This window comes from Mesoplodon densirostris, chromosome 2 (assembly GCF_025265405.1).
Source record: "Mesoplodon densirostris isolate mMesDen1 chromosome 2, mMesDen1 primary haplotype, whole genome shotgun sequence".
Lineage (NCBI taxonomy): Eukaryota > Metazoa > Chordata > Mammalia > Artiodactyla > Ziphiidae > Mesoplodon > Mesoplodon densirostris.
The window spans coordinates 44,401,497-44,417,336 of record NC_082662.1 but is presented as its reverse complement, the minus strand read 5'-3'; the positions used below and the strand labels follow the sequence as shown (position 1 = coordinate 44,417,336).

Here is a 15,840-nt window from a genome sequence, read left to right as displayed (position 1 = left end):
GTGCTCAAACATAGGTTTGGCACTCTTTCCATTTTGTGATTCAAGTGGGACATCACAGGAAACCAGGTAACTTTCAGTGAATTAACTTTTTAGGCTTTACAGTCTCACAAAGCTCTTTCTCACATATTCTTCTCTCCTGAGAACTGTATGAAGAAAGCAGGGAAATTATATTTTCTTCCATTTTCCAGATAAAAACATGGAGGCACAGAAGAGATATGAGTAAACCAAGGTCCCTCCACTAATTAGCTGTAGGAAGCAGGACTGGCCCTCATGTCCTGATTCTCAGCTGGAGGCAGAGCCAGGAGTTTAGTGTAGGGGGGATGGGGGCAAGTGAGCACCAAAGAGAACAGGGAAGATTGGAAACATTTCTTGTGCGAGTAGAAAAAATGGAAGAGCCAAAAACCGAGCAGTTTCCTAACCAAGACTGCTGACAGCTCAAAAAGAAAAAAAGAAAATAAATAAATAAATAAATCCCAACTCACAAAAAGAAAAAAAAATCGTAAAGTTGCATAAGGAATTATTAAAACCAATTTTTTAAATGGCTCAGAGGAAATTAACGATCTTTATTCAAAGTGGCTATTTTGTCATTTATTTTTCTGCTGAAGGCAGGGTTGGGGGGATGATGTAAGCCAAATAAAAGTCTTCCTTATTTAAAAAAAGCAAAACAAAACAAAACTTTTTTCAAACCCTAGAGGAAGGACACATGATAACTCATGCTGCAAACTTTCTCGTGGTCACACAACGGCTCTTACACAATTAACTTGCTGATTTATTTAACATATAATGCTAAAGCAAAAAAATCCAGAATGACTCTCCTTTTGTTTCTTTTGAAACATATCCAGATACTGAAAAGTTATGATAATAACTATTACCATTTATCGAATGACTGTTATCTGCTAGACACTGTGCTTTACATATATTATTTCTAATGCTCATGACAACACTTCAAGGGAGTTACTTTTAATACTTCACTTATGAGGGAATAGGCTCAGAGGAGTTGAGTAACTTCCCCAAAGTCACACAGCTAGTATGTTGTTGAGCTGGGCTGTCTGACTCCATGACTGCTGCTCTTTCTATTTTGTTCCTTTATCATTAATAAACACTGAAATTATTATATACCATTGACTTGATTCATCTTTTTCTTTAATTGTACATCTTAAATATGTTATTTTTAAAAAATAGAGAAATATGGTAGAGAATCTTAAATTGTGCTTGCACTTCTTTTTAAACCTTTTCTTTTCCCCATATTCTTTTAGTTTTTCTGATTATATTGAGGAGAGAACCTTAAAAAGGACATCTATAAGTGGCAGCAGAGACTGTCAATCTGAGCTGGGGCAAGAGCCACTGGACAGAAGTTTGGAGCCTAGCAGAATGATGAAAATTTCTTCACAACCCTCTGAAAGAGTGGTCACAGGCTTGGAGAACACAGAACCTTGGGAAACAGTAAAGTAACTTCTTTCTAGAGCAGATCAGCTAAGGTGGTACAGCATTCTGGACCCTCTGTGCTCTTAATCATCTTTGTATTCCCTCACTCCACCTCAGTTATTGATTAAAATCTCTGGGTTTGTGGCCTAGGAATCTGCATTTAGCAAAGCTTCCAGGTGATTTTTTAAAGTCTTTTGACCTAGTTCTAATAATCTCATTGTTTCCATTTCAACAGGTGAAATTAGGCTGCATCTTTGACAATTTCCTTCTTACAAATGATCAGGAGTTTGCAGAAGAGGCTGGAAATAAGAGCTGGGGAATAAGAAAAGTAAGATTTTCCCTCACTTGGATTTCCAGGTGTCTGACTCCTCAGTTGTGCACTGTTCTCTGCATTTAAAAAATCAGTCTCACAGTCATTGTCTCATTTGCTGGTTACATGGCCCTGAGAGGCAGGGTAAAGAACTTGTATTCATTGGACATCTACAACCTTGTACTTGACTCTATGAACACTTTCCAAAAGTCTTCCCACTTAGCCCTTAAAACAACCCAGCAAGACAGGTATTGTTATTCCCGTTTTTCAGATGTAGCAATTGAGATTCATAGAGTATATATAAACTGTGTAAGGTCACATGCAGCCTTTAACTTGTTGAGTTAGAATGCACTCTCCTTCTGTGTCACACTCCCTGCTCACAGTGTGGTGATCTAGAAGGGAGCCACTGAACCCATTTGTGATGGATGACTTGGAGAAAGAAGCAAGATGTTAGTGCTGTTTACCAGCTTCCCTGCTCTCCTAGAACGATTTTACGGGTGGAGTGATACTTAGGACAATGGCTTCTTCTTGGTGCCACCCTTCATCCAGACTTCCTGGTTCTGCAGGAAGGGCCATTCAAGCAGGTTTGTGGCCAATGATTGATTACCCAAAAGGCAGACGAGGCTCATGGTTAGAGCAGCAGCAAAGCACAGGCATTAAAAGAAATTTATTTATTTATTTTTATTTTTGGCTGTGTTGGGTCTTCGTTGCTGTGTGTGGGCTTTCTGTAGTTGTGGCAAGTGGGGGTTACTCTTCATTGTGGTGCTCAGGCTTCTCATTGTGGTGGCTTCTCTTGTTGAGGAACACGGGCTCTAGGCGTGTGGGTTTCAGTAGTTGTGGCATGTGGGCTCAGTAGTTGTGGCTCGTGGGCTCTAGAGCACAGGCTCAGTAGTTGTGGCACACAGGCTTAGTTGCTCCGTGGCATGTGGGAACTTCCCAGACCAGGGCTCGAACCCATGTCCCCTGCATTGGTAGGTGGATTCTTAACCACTGCTCCACCAGGGAAGTCCCAAAAAAGAAATTTTTGAGAGAACTTTGATACTTAGCATTTTCAAAGAAGCATTGACACAGTCATCATGGAAAAAATAAAAATTAGACTTTGACACTTCTTAGTCTGGTTTCGTTTTGTTTTTACTTTGAGGTTATCATTTAATACTGTTTTTTTAAATAAATTTATTTTATTTTATTTTATTTATTTTTGTCTGTGTTGGGTCTTCATTGCTGCGCTTGGGCTTTCTCTAGTTGCGGCGAGCGGGGGCTGCTCTTCGTTGCGGTGTGCGTGCTTCTCACTGCGGTGGCTTCTCTTGTTGTGGAGCACAGGCTATAGGCGCGCGGGCTTCAATAGTTGTGGCACATGGGCTCAGTAGTTGTGGCTCGTGGGCTCTAGAGTTCAGGCTCAGTAGCTATGGTGTGCAGGCTTAGTTGCTCCGCGTCATGTGGGATCTTCCTGGACCAGGGATCGAACCCATGTTCCCTACATTGGCAGGCGGATTCTTAACCTCTATGCCACCAGGGAGGTCCTCTAATATTGTTTTATTGAGGAAGTATTACATATTGGTCAAGAGCATGAGTTTTAGAGCTAGATTGCTTAGGTTCAAATCCAGGCTCCATTACTTACTAGCTGTACAACGTTGGTCAAGTTGTTTAACCTCTCTGATCTTCAGTCTCCTCATCTATAAATTGGGAATGATGATAGCAATTATCTTTATTATTAACTTATATATTCACTTGGCAAATATTTGTTGAGTGCTTGTTCAAAGCACTGTTGTAGTTGTTGGAGATATACCAGTGAAATAAAACAGAGAAGTTTCTGCCCTCATGGGGCTTACATTCAGTCAGGGAAGCCCAACAAGAAACATATAAAGAAGTAAATATGTATGCATGAGATGGTGAGATAAACTACAGAGAACAATAAAGCAATAGAGAGGGCTGTCATCATGGGGGTTTTGCTTTTTGGTCAGGAGAGGCTTTGTTGAGTAAGCAACATTTAAGAGACTTGTAGGAAGTAAGGAGCAAACCACGCAGATGTTTGGGAAGAAGAGCCTTCTGGTGGAGAGAACAGCAAATGCAAAGTCCCTGAAGTAGAAGCATAACTTGCTTGTCTAAGAAAAAGTAAGAAGTGCAGTGTGACTAGAGCTGAGTGAGAAAGAATGAGAGTAGTTGGGGCCATTTCCCTGAGTAAAATGGGGAGCCATTGGAGCCATTTTTAGCAAAGGAGTGATATGAACTGGCTCATAGGTTAAGATGTTACTCTGGCTGCTGCGTTGCAAAAGTCTATAGGAATAAAAAAGGACTATAGGGGAACAAACACAGAAGCGAGTGGTAGTGGTGGAGGTAGAGGAATGTTCAGATTCTAGATCCATTTTGAAGGCTAAACTCACAAGAGTGATGGATTAGATACAAAATATGAGTTGGAATAAAGAGGGTTGGCTCCAAGGTTTTTGACCCCAATGACCAGAAGGATGGAGTTATTGAGGATAAGCTTTGGGGCACCCCAATATTTAGAGATCAGGGAGATAAAGTGGAACCAGCAAACAAAACAGAAAGGGTAGCTGGTGAAGTAGGAAGAGAACCAGGACATTATCCTGTAGGCCAAGTGAAGAAAGTATTTTAAGGGGGAAAGGAGTGATCAATTGTATTGAATGATCAAGAAAGATGAGTACTGAGAATGGACCACTGCATTTAATAACATGGGGTTCATTGGTGACTCTGACAAGAGCAGTTTCAGTAAGAGGTATAGGGGAAAAAAATGGGTCCAAGAAAGAATGGAAGGAGAACAACTAGAGACAGCAAGTATAAGCTAGTCTTTTGTGAAGTTTTGCTGTAATAAGTATAGAGAGAATAGGGTGGTAGGTAAAGGGAAACGTTGGTCAAGATTTTTTTTTATATACAGTAGATCTTCCTGCCTGCTTGTATGTTAATGGGAATGATACAATAAAGAGCAAAAACAATATAGGAGAGAAAGAGGAGAATTTCTAGAATTCTTAAGAATTTTTTTTTAAGAATATGAGAGTGGATGATATCTAGTGCCCAAGAAGATGGGTTGGCTTTCCATAGGAATATGGATATTTTATCCATAATCACAGGAATAAAGAATGACTATATAAGAATAAATACAGGCAGATGGGTAGATCTGGTGGTGGGAGTATATGTAGTTGTATTCTCTGGGAAGCAGACACCAAGATGGTGTTAGAAATGTAGGCGATTTATTGGGAATAATGCCTGGGAAAGATGAAGGGTAGAGGGTGCACGAATAGGCACCTGTGAAAGGAGAGAGGAAAAGGAGAATTGGGTAGGAATTATAGTGAAGTGCAGTGCAGCTCTGAGAAAGTCTTGCTAGCCCAACATTGCTCCAGGGGAAAAGGAGGAGAGTGAACCAACCACAGAAATATAGTAGGCTCATCAGTTAGCATTAAGGGCTCACTTGAGTTTAGTTTTTTTTTTTTTAATTGTCAAATGTCTTGGCATTTATAATTTTTTTTTATATTGGACTATAGTTAATTTTTGAGTTGAGTTTTAATGAGTTTAAAATGAGAACAATCTGTTTTTACTATTTTCTCTCACCATTTTCTCTGCTTAGGTGCAGGCCTGGCAAGTTGGATTTAACCAGATTTGAAGATTTGCCCAACTAAAGGAGGGAAGGGCAAAGGAGTTGAGGATGTTTGCAAGAGAGTAATCACATAAAAATAAAGAAAGCCGGAAAGGGAAGATATGAGTTGGTTGAGGTCTAATGAAAAGGAAATGGTTTAGCAAGTTGTTATAGGTCCAGGTGAGCTTGAGGAGTTGGTAGAGTTGGTCTCTTGTTGCCTTTGGCAAGAACTGTTTTGGTAAGGATCGGAGGTTGGGAACAGATCAGTGAGTAGAGCAGCGAGAGGGAAGTGAAGAAATAGAGACGTTAACTGTAGCCAGTGCTTTCCAGGCATAAGAAAATGAAGGCCTGATTGAAAGAGAGAATGTGGGAATAATGTGGGGAACACAGCAAGATGTCAAGCACTTGCTCCCACTAGGATTGTCGAAGGCCCTATCCTACTGGGCATGCAGGTTCTCAATCTAGCTTTGTCCCCCAGGTCTGGGTAGAAGACCACCAGATTCTCTAGGTGAGGATTAAAGCCCTAGAGGAGTTTAGACTGTGTCTTTTTTTTTTTTTTTAATTCTTGGCTGCATTCGTTCTTCGTTGCTGCACGCGGGCTTTCTCTAGCTGCGGCGAGTGGGGGCTACCCTTCATTGTGGTGCGCAGGCTTCTCATTGCAGTGCCTCTTCTCTTGTTGCAAAGCATAGGGTCCAGGCACGTGGGCTTCAGTAGTTGTGGCACAAGGGCTCAGTAGTTGTGGCTCGTGGGCTCTAAAGCGCAGGCTCAGTAGTTGTGGCGCACAGGCTTAGTTGCTCCACGGCATGTGGGATCTTCCCAGACTAGGGCTCGAACCCATGTCCCCTGCATTGTCAGGCGGATTCTTAACCACTGTGTCACCAGGGAAGTCCCAAGGACTATGTCCTTTCTTTAAGGCCCCTCTGAGTAGTAAAATTTATGAAGACGGCTCTAAGGATCACATTCTAGCACCTGGATGAACACATTAGAGAACTCAGAAGTCCCATGTCTGACTGCAAACTTGTACTGGCTACAGTTCAAAAGCAAATTCAAAGAGTTCCATAAAAGTTGTTTTCCCGTGATATAGCAGAAAGAGGGCCAGACTTGGAACCAGAAAACCTGGTTTCTAATTCTAGTTCTACCACTCACTAACTATATAGCTTGGGGAACTGATTTAATCAGTCTGAATCTCATATTCCTCATCTAGAAGGTGGGAGCAGTAACACTTCATACATTGCTGTAAGGAATAGAAATAATGTGTGTAGACTGTCTCACACCATGCTTAGCAATACTGTAGGCATTCAGTAGATGTTTGTTGAATCTGAACCAATTTTATTTACGAACAAATTACACACACACACTTCTCTCCACCCCACACGTACTGAAAATTTATAGGTAAATAAACACCATACCAGAAATCTTTAAGAGTGTGGGAAGATGCCAGACATTTCTAAAGTGAGTTAACTTTGTTTATACCATCTGTAAATTATTTTGAAATTCCACACTCTAAACAGGACATAGAGAAGCAATGGAGAGAACTGTACAAAGAAATGGAAAAAAGAAAACAGGAAAAAGAGGCCAAGAAGAAAAAAGAAAAGGAGGAAGAAAGGGAAGATGACATCTGGGGAACTGAAGAAGAGGGAAGTGAAGAGGATTCTGCTGAGGAACCAGGAAATTACAGGCAGCTGAAGGAAGATGATGATGAGAGAGCATTTCTGGGTAAAAATGTAGAAGTCCATGTTGATCAGAGGATGAACTATAACTGGGTAACAAGTAGTTACTTCTCAGAGGCAAATGATGTTGCTTAGAAGGAAGAATGTTCATGGTTTGGTAAAGTCTGGGGAGCAAAATTACTTGCTCTCTCTGAATGAACATTGAATTTGGATTTCTATATCCCATCTCCTTTGCTCTGTATGACCTTGGGAAAGTCCCATCACCTCTTGGGGCTTCTCTTTACTTGTCAATGGAAAGGGAGTGATAATTCCTGTTTCATGAGGCTGCTGTAAGGAAGGATTAAATTAGCTATGTGTGCAAAGTGCCTGATATAAAAAGACAGTCAACAAATAGTAGCTATTAGTACTTACCATTATCATGGTATTTATAAAATAATTGACAGTAAAAAAGCCTCTGTATAAACTTGAGCCTCACTTTCAACTTATTCCAGTATATCCAGTGATTTTATTTTGTTTAAATATCTGTATTATTTAGTATTTACTGAGCAGTTCTGATAGCTGTATTTGTGGTTGATGATGCTTGATGTTTTCTTCTTGCAGGTGTATCAAGCACTTAAAAACAAAATCAGACTTCCTCTTAACATAAACAAAGATACTTTGTGAAACTCCTTTTGCTTCTCTGCTGTTTTGTGCCCTAATGTTTAGTTAATTATTACTTGTTTGCGGGTTTGCTGGTTTTACAGTTATCCTTTCTGTACCATCGGCTCACAATATCATTATATGCGTTCACATAGCTCTTTACAGATCACAAAGCACTTTCCTATAAATTTGAGCAACTACTGAAATGTGCTCATTTAATCCTCAGAACAGCCATTGTAGAGGATACCATTATTATCTTCCTTTTACAGATACAGAAACTGCTAAGAGGAGGCAAGTCACTTGCTCAGGGTCAAATAAGCAGTAAGGGGCGGGGCCCGTATCTGAACTCAAGTTTGTCTGGTTCCAAAGATTATCCTTCCATTGCATTAGGCTGTTTGTTGAATGAGTGAGTAAATATCTATTATGACTGAGTACAGTTAGTAGACAAGTCTCACATGGAAAAAATACCCTTTTAACAAAAATAATCATAAAGTAATTTTCCTCTTTTAAAAATTTTCTCAAAAAATAAACATACGAACAAGTAGTTGCATGAAGTGTGACAGTCTTTTCATAAGAAGCTAATATGGTTGCCAGGTGTTCAAGGTGACCATGGTTGATTCCTGGCCCTACTTACTTATCAGCTGTATTACCTTAGGCAAGTAATCTAACTTGCCTGTGGGAGTTATTTTCTGTTTCTCATTTTTCTGTCTCATTTTTCACATTTGCAAACTCAGCTGTGAGGATTAAATGCTGACTCTTCCTTCCTTTATTTTACTAAGACTACACCAAAAATTAATCCCAGTGTAGCTGGAGAATCAAGCCCAGACACAATTATGATAGCACAGGGCTACAAATTTAGGTCTGGAACATCATAGATGCTCAATAAATATTAGTTAAAAGAATGAACAAAACTCTGACTGGTGCTTTCAGGGAAGAGTTCACGAAGGAAGTAACTTTTGAACCAGCTCTTGAAGAATTCATGAGTCTGTCTTTCGGAGGAGGATATGTGTGAACCAAATTTCAGAGTCAAAGAGCAGGGTACCTGTATGACAGGAGTTGGGTGGTGAGGTCAGGGAGAAGCAGCAAGAACTCCTTCTTCCTTCTTTCCCGTAGGTTGGAGTCTGCTGTAGTAACTGGGCCTTACAATCTTTGGAATGTTCTGGTTTGAAAAACTTGCCTTTGCAGGGAGGCAAAACTTTACCTCTTCCCTTTTAGGGTCTTCAGCTGGGCCTTAGAATTTAGTTAACGTAAGACAGATGAACAGGAGAAAAACATACAAATTTATTCAAAGTAAGTTTTATGTGACACGGGAGCCCTCATAAGGAAATGAAGACCCAAAAAAGTGGCAAAACCTAAATGCTTTAATACTAGGTTAAACAAAGAGAGGCAATTGTGGAAAAGTAACTAAAATGTACAGGGAGGCTAAAGGAAGATAAGAATTATTTTAACAATGTCAGTTTGTGTAGAATTCTCTTGCTCTCAACTTGATGAGTGTTTCTTTTCTCCTGGTATGTGGAGGGCAGCTCCTACATGGGAGCTTTACTTCCTGTATTCAGGCGGAAAGGGGAGATCAAAGTATCCCTTTTGTATCTGCTGTTTTTCAAGTGCCTTTAGCTTAAAATAACCTTTATGCCAAAGTGGCATATTTTGGGGTAGCATATCTTGGCACCCTTCACCTTTATACCTGTTTCTATAACATAAGAGTCTTCTCATGGTGAAAAAGAGCAAGGCTTCAGGTACTGAGTCTAAACCCTGTCTTGGGGCTGCAGGGCTGGTGTGTAAGGAATCTATGTTTTAGGGATGCCATTGTTTACTACCAATGTCTGCTCTGATTGGTCAGGCATATGTTCTACCAGTTGTTACATATTTTCAAGTATCACCAGATAAAGATACTGATTTTCATGCAGAATTCTGAGGGAGTAGTAAACAATAAAGATCCATTTGAGGGAATTCCCTGGCAGTCCAGTGGTAAGGACTCTAAGCTTTCACTGCTGAGGGCACAGGTTCAATCCCTGGTCAGGGAACTAAGATCTTGCAAGCTGTGCCGGTCGGCCAAAAAAAAAAAAAAAAAAAATCCATTTGAATATATTTTTTAAAGTTGCTGCTTTACCTTTGTTAATTTTTTACCTTTATTTTGATTGATTGTACAAACACTATTTCAGAAATTAATGTAATTTTTACAAGAAAAAATTAATGCATAGTTCCATCCATTCTGCACACAGACTGAAATTTTTGTGTTTCCTGCTAGGACTTGTCTTTTGAATACCACCATTCTGCCACTGAAACATACTCCTCCAGATTGAGTTTTTCTTTTGAACTTCTGCTTATATGTTTAATTTTCAAAAGTAACAGATGTTCAATGTAAAAAATTTCATATCTACAAACACATTAAGAAAAAAGTAAAAAATTTTAATTATTCCCAAATCCAGAGACATCTGTGTAATATTTATTGTCTTTTCTTCCAGTTTTGTGTTTATTCATTGGTTAACTGGTTTGACTTTGGGTTGAAATGATTTAGTTAATCACACTCTTCAGTACATGGCACTTCATCCTCTTTGGTCAGTGATTATCAGTTTTAAATTTTATTTGATACTTTTTTTTTCTTTTTTACTGCCTTTCCCTTCCCAACACAAGCAACTAAGTTCTATCTCATATAAAACTTTTTTTGCATATGTTCTTACGAAATATGAATTTTTGTTTGCCCTGGGTGTATTTTTAATTCATGTAAAGGGTATAGTGTTTAAATCTCATTTTGTTTCCTCATATTTTTCACTATGCACTGTTTTAAAAATGCATTCATGTTAGAAATAGACAATCTGAAAAGACCAATCACTTGTAGTGAAATTTAATTTGTAATTAAAAAAAAAAACCTCCCATCAAATAAAAATCAGAACAGAATGGCTTCACAGGGAAATTCTACCAAACATATAAAGAAGAGCTAATATCTATCCTTCTCAAACTCTTCCAAAAAACTGAAGAGGATGGAACACTCCCAAATTCATTCTACAAGGCCACCATTATCCAGATACCAAAACCAGACAAAGACACTACAAAAAAAGAAAATTACAGGCCAACATCTCTGATGAATATAGATGCAAAAATCCTTAACAAAATATTAGCAAACCGAATTCAACAATATATAAAAAGGATCATACACCATGATCAAGTGGGATTTATTCCAAGGATGCAAGGATGGTTCAATATCAATCAGTGTGATATACTTCATTAACAAAAGGAAGGGTAAAAATCACATGATCATCTCAATAGACACAGAAAAAGCATTTGACAAAATTCAGCATCCATTCATGATAAAGACTACCATCAGAGTAGGTATAAAGGGAATATATGTAAACATAATAAAGGCCATGTATGATAAGCCCACAGCTAACATATTAATGGTGAAAAGCTGAAAGCATTTCCTCTAAGATCAGGAACAAGACAAAGATGCCTACTCTTGCCACTTCATTTTTTTTTTTTTTTTTTGCGGTAGGTGGGCCTCTCACTGTTGTGGCCTCTCCCGTTGCGGAGCACAGGCTCCGGACACGCAGGCTCAGCGGCCATGGCTCATGGGCCCAGCCGCTCCGCGGCATGTGGGATCTTCCCGGACCGGGGCACGATCCCGTGTCCCCTGCATCGGCAGGTGGACTCTCAACCACTGTGCCACCAGGGAAGTCCTTGCCACTTCCATTTAACAGAGTATTGGAAGTCCTAGCCATAGCAATCAGAAAAGAAAAATAAATAAAAGGCATTCAAATTGGAAGGGAAGAAGAAAAACTGTCACTATTTGCAGATGACATGACACTATGTGTATAGAAAACCCTAAATCCCCACTGAAAAACTATTAGAACTAATAAATGAATTAAGTAAAGTGACAGGATACAAGACTAATGTACAGAAATCTGTTGCTTTTCTATACACTAATAATGAACTATCAGAAAGAGAAAGCAAGAAAACAATTCCATTTAAAACAGTATCAAAAAGAATAAAATACCTAGGAATAAACTTAACCAAGGAGATGAAAGACCTATATTCTGGAACTATAAAATCTTGATGAAGGAAATTGATGATGACACAAAGAAATAGAAAATACTCCATTTTCATGGATTGGAAGAATTAAATATTGTTAAAATGTTCACACTGTTCAAAGCAATCTACAGATTTAATGCAATCCCTATCAAAATACCCATGATATTTTTCACAGAACTATAACAATCCTAAAATTTATATGGAACCACAACATACCCTGAATAGCCAAAGGAATCTTGAGAAAAAAGAACAAAGCTGGAGGTTTCATGCTCCCTGACTTCAGACTATACTACAAAGCTACAGTAATGAAAACAACATGGTACTGGCAAAAAACAAAACAAAACAAAACAAACAGACATATAGACCAGTGGAACAGAATAGAGAGCCCAAAAATAAACCTACACATTTATGATCAATGAATTTACAACAAAGGAGGAAAGAATATATAATGGAGAAAAGACAGTCTCTTCAATAAGTGGTGCTGGGAAAACTGGACAGCTAGGTGTAAAAGAACGAAATTAGGACATTTTCTCACACCATATACAAAAATAAACTCAAATGGATTAAAGACTTTAATGTGAGACCAGAAACTATAAAACTCCTAGAAGAGAACATGAGCAGAACACTCTTTGACATTAATCATAGCAATATTTTTTGGATCTGTCTCCCAAGGCAAATGAAACAAAACCAAAAATAAACAAATGGGACCTAATTAAACTTAAAAGCTTTTGCACAGCAAAGGAAACCATTGACAAAATGGAAGGCAACCTACTGAATGGGAGAAAATATTTGCAAATTATATGACTTATAAGGGGTTAATGTCCACAATGTATAAACAGCTTATACAACTCAATATCAAAAAACAATCAACTAGATTAAAAACTGGGCAGAAAAACCAAATAGTCATTTTCCCAAAGACATACAGATTCCAACAGGCACACGAAAAGATGCTCAACATTGCTAATTATTAGACAAATGCACATCAAAACCACAATGTGATATCACTTCACACCTGTCAGAATGACTATCATCAAAAAGAGCACAAACAACAAATGTTGGCAAGGATGTGGAGAAAAGGGGACCCTAGTATACTGTTAGTGGGAATGTAAATTGGTGTAGCCACCATGGAAAACAGTATGGAGATTCCTCAAAAAACTAAAAAATGTAGAGCCCCATATGACCCATCAATTCCACTCCTGAGTATATATCTGAAGAAAATGAAAACACTAATTCAAATAGATACATGCACCCCAATGTTCACAGCAGCATTATTTATAATAGCCAAGACATGGAAGGAACCTAAGTGTCCATCAACAAATAAATGGATAAAGAAGATGTGATATAGCCATTATTTTGTAATAAGTTTAAATGGAGTATAATGTATAAAAATGTTGAATCACTCTGTTGTACACCTGGAACTATTATAATATTGTAAACCAACTATATATCAATAAAAAATAAAATGCATTCTTGTTGCTGTGTGTATATCTAATCCATTTCTGATGATTACTGCATAATATTTAATGACAGAACATTTACCACATTTTAGCTGTCTACTCTCCCAGTGACAGACAACCAGGTTGTCTTCAAGTCTCCACCATCATAAATAACACAGCAATGAATATGTTTCTGTGTCTGCATAAGAATTTCTTTGGGATATATCCCAGGAGTGCAGCTGTGGGCTCATAGAATATGAGTTCTTGATTTGCATAATTTATGTCAGATTGCTTTCCACAAGGCTATACCAGTCCATACTCCCACCACCACGCATAAGGGTTTCAGCATCCCCACAACCCGACCAGCTGGCATTATCAATATTTTATAGTTTAATAGATGTAAAATGATAGTACATTGCTGTTTTAATTAACATTTCACTGATATTTTTGAGCATCTCTTCATATGTCTTTTGATTTTGGGATTTCCTCTCAGTTCATGTTTTTTACTTATTTTCTTTCTAGGGGTTGCTACCCTCTTACTTATTTGCAAGTATTTTGTGTATTAAGTATTTCATATATCTTTTCTCATTCTCTCATCTAGTTACTTTGTCTACAGTGTCTTTTGGTGAATAGAAATCTTTATTATTCATCAATATTATTGTCTTATAGTTTGTACTTTTTATAATAGGTTTTGCTTTTCCACTCTCCTCAGTCACAAACTGTAATAGTCTCCTATGTTTTTCTTTTATAATTTTATTTTTCACATTTGTTATATCTTTAATCCTCCTCAAGCCAGTCTTGTATGAGGTATAGAATTGATGAAATATGGTAATTATACTTTAAGCCTTGATATATCAGTTTCTGAGAGGGGGATATTAAATCTTCTGCTACAATTATGCTTCTATCTATTTCTCCCTGAAGTTGTCTATATTTTAAGACTGTATATTAGGTGCACCTATGTGTTTTACCTATTACATTTATGTGTTTGTTTCTTTTGTGAATATGTAACAACTTTTTATCACTTCTTATCCTTTGAGACTAAAATTCCTTTTTGACAGATACTATGGTCACAACCCAGTTCATATTTTCCTGGTGTATCGTTTTTCATCTTTTTATTTTTAGTCTTTCCATCTCCTTATGTTTTAAGTGTGTCTTTGATAGCCAATTTTCTGTTGGATATATTTTTTAAAAATCCAATTAGTGAGATTAATTTATTTGCATTTAACGTAATTGCTATATATCAAGAGTTAATCCTACCATCCATGTGCTACACACTTTTTTAAACCTCCATTTCTACTATTTTTTTGAAGTATAGTTAATTTACAATGTTGTATTAGTTTCTGATGTACAGCAAAGTGATTCAGTTATACATATATACATGTATATTCTTTTTCATATTCTTTTCCATTATAATTTATTACAAGATATTGAATATAGTTCCCTGTTCTATACAGTAGGAACTTGTTGTTTATCTATTTTGTATTATAGTAATTTGTATCTGCTAACCCCAAACTCCTAATTTATCCCTCCCTGCTGCTATCCCCTTTGGTAACCACAAGTTTATTTTCTATGTCTGTGAGTCTGTTTCTGTTTTGTAAATAAGTTCCATTTGTATCATATTTTGGATTCCACATATAAATGATATCACATGATATTTGTCTTTGTCAGACTTACTTCACTTAGTATAGTAATCTCTAAGTCCATCCACATTGCTGCAAATGGTAGTATTTCATTCTTTTTATGGCTGAATAGTATTCCACTATATATATACATATATATGTATATATATATAACATCTTCTTTATTCATCTGTTGATGGACAATTTAGGTTGATTACATGTCTTGGCTATTGTAATTTGTGCTGCTGTGAACACTGGGGTTCATGTGTCTTTCTGAATTAGAGTTTTCTCTGGATATATGCTCAGAAGTGGGATTGCTGGATCATATGGTAACTCTATTTTTAGTTTTTTAAGGAACCCCCATACTGTTCTCCATAGTGGCTGCACCAGTATACATCCCACCAACAGTATACGAGAGTTCCCTTTTTGCCACACCTTCTCCAGCATTTACTATTTGTAGACTTCTTGATGATGGCCATTCTGACCAGTGTGAGGTGGTACCTCATTGTAGTTTTGATTTGCATTTCTCTAATAATTAGCAATGTTGAGCACCTTTTCATGTGCTTATTAGCCATCCGTATGTCTTCTTTGCAGAAATGTCTGTTTTGGTCTTCTGCCCATTAAACTTCTGCAGGTTTAAAATTCATACATAATTTTTTTTCTTGTGGTGGTAGCCATTCACTTCAGAATCATACCCATAGATTTAAGAGAGTTTCTCCATCTCAACGGTTTGAACAAAAACCCAAACAAAAGTTCTAAGGGTGATGCTCAAAGATCTGATGCATCATGTGCGCACGTTGATCCAATCACTGTTGCTGAAGTAGAAGGTGTTTGATCTCCAAAGGAAATACAAGGTACTGTTCTCAAAAGAAGGAGGAATGAAGGCCCAAAGACCATAAAACAATGTATGTCCACTTCTTTATACTAAATCAACTTTTTAAGACCTCAGTTTCTTTATCTGTGAAATGGCAATGATAATACCTCTCTCAAAGGGGTGATATGAGGAGCAAACTGGGTAATAGATATGAATGTCCCTTGTGAATCATACAGTGCTGTACAAAGATTAGTTATTCTTGCTCTTGCATTCCTCACATGGTATCATTTGTTTAGATATTGGTATTTATCT

The 15,840-nt window shown here is 37.6% G+C and overlaps 1 pseudogene; it reads left to right on the top strand.

Moving 5' to 3' along the window:
- The window catches only part of LOC132502915 (calreticulin-like), a 34,498-nt pseudogene extending 26,446 nt beyond the window's left edge, over window positions 1-8,052 (top strand).
- The last annotated feature ends 7,788 nt before the right edge of the window (window positions 8,053-15,840 follow it).